The sequence below is a fragment of the Corapipo altera genome, unplaced genomic scaffold (genome assembly GCF_003945725.1).
Source record: "Corapipo altera isolate COAL_440 unplaced genomic scaffold, ASM394572v1 128, whole genome shotgun sequence".
NCBI lineage: Eukaryota > Metazoa > Chordata > Aves > Passeriformes > Pipridae > Corapipo > Corapipo altera.
This window is the reverse complement of record NW_020885061.1, coordinates 295,458-297,467: the sequence shown is the minus strand read 5'-3', so window position 1 is coordinate 297,467 and position 2,010 is coordinate 295,458.

Below are 2,010 nucleotides of genomic sequence, written 5' to 3'. Positions count from 1 at the left end.
TTCCTCTTTCCTCTTTCCTCTTTCCTCTTTCCTCTTTCCTCTTTCCTTCTGGTTTCTGTGCCTTGTGCTCTGGTCCTGACACACTGTAATTTTGGGGAGGAAGCTTAAAAACACACCCAAACCAAGCTGTTTATTCCTGCTCAGGTTACCCCTGACTTTCTCCACGCTTAACTCCTCTGCTTCTTCCCAAGCCTGTGCCGACTTTCCCCGCCTGTGCCAGCACCACAAATACTCCTGAACTGAGGGCTTTTATTCATAAATATATTTTAGGAGAGCCTAACTCACATCTGTGTGTCACTTCACTTGGCCAAAAGCCGTGCTGAGCACCAGGATGATGCTCCCTGTTTGAGGGAATTGTTGCTCCTGCATCCAGGAACTGGATTCAGCACTTTGTGTGGGTGAAACCACAGTGGATTTGGATAAATCCCACGGATTTCTCCCCCCCCGTTTTCTGCACCAAGCAGGCTGCAACTGCACCAGTGCTCAGGTATCCCGAGGTCCTACTTTATAATTTTATTTACTGCTTTAACACTCCTTTGCCAAACCTTCCCCGTCCCAGTGCCAGGGTGAGCCCCCAAAAGCAAAGGGTGCAGCGCCCACCATGCAGGGGAATTTTTCAGGAAAAGTTTTTTTATGGGAAAGGTGGTCAGGCATTGGAAGGGGCTGGAATCCCCATCCCTGGAGGCATCCAAGGAAAGACTGGCCGTGGCACTCAGTGCTCTGGGCTGGGGAACAAGGTGGGGATTGGGCACAGCTTTGGACTCGATGACCTCGGAGGCCTTTTCCTCAGTAATTCTGGGATTCTGCTCCGAGTGTTCAACGACAAGCTGAACATCCAGGGAACCCCATGCAGATGGGATCTGGCTGTGTGGTGAGCAGAAGTGCTTCTAAATAAAACATTTCCAAAGGCTGGCATTAGGAATCAGTGGCTCTAATTCGTGTCGCTTGTTGGGAGAGTGTGTTCCTCGCAGACAATGTTTATTTATGGCATGTAAAAATCTATTTCAATCAAATAATTTCCATAACTGAATATTTATGCACAACAGCCACTGAATGCTCCTTGACTAAACTGAAAACTATTTATTCAGTTATAAATGTTTACTTGTTTAGTGTTCAAACTGCTTTAAACAAACTTAAAAATCAAATTGGCTTCTTCCCCATTAGCGGGGTTTCTGTGGTGTTCCAGGCATCAGCTTGCTGAGCAATGGATAATGTTATATCAACATTCCAGCTCAAATAGCCTCTGGATATTTATACCTTCTGATGGCCCTGACTGCCCAGAGAAGCTGTGGCTGCCCCTGAATCCCTGGAATTATCCAAGGCCAGGTTGGAGCAAGCTGGGATAGCGGAAAATGTCGCTGCCCATGGCAGGGGTTGGAATGGGATGGGCATTAAGGTCCCTTCCAACCCGAAAGCATTCTGTGATGAACAGGCTGCCCAGGAATCCCCATCCCTGCAGGGATTTCCAAGCCCTGTGGATGTGGCACTTGGGGACCTGGGGCAGTGGTGGAGGAATGGTTGTACTCCATGAACCTGGAGGTGTCCATCCAGGGCATCCAGTCCCTATCCAGGAATGGGGACTCCACCCCTGCCCTGGGCAGCTGTGCCAGGGCTGGACAACCCTTTCCATGGAGAAATTCTCCCAGCATCCAACCTAAACCTCCCATGGTGCAACCTGAGGCTGTTTCCTCTTGTCCTGTCACTTGTTCCTTGGGATCAGAGCCTGATCCCCACCTGGCTCCCCCCTCCTATCAGGGAGTTGGAGAGAGAGAGAACAATCTTGCTGTGATCTTGCATGGCTTGAGAAGCTGAAGCTGCCCCTCCTCTCCCTCTGTGCAGCTCCAGCTGTCCAGCTTTACCCCACAGCCATGGATTTTTATCGTCTTCTTCTGGCATGAAGAGGCTTTTCAGGTGGAGATGGAGCCTTAAAGTTAACATTTCATCAGAGTAAAGGCACTGGGGAGTGAGGGGCACTTTTTGCTGCCCTGACAGTGAATAAACCAACTCCAA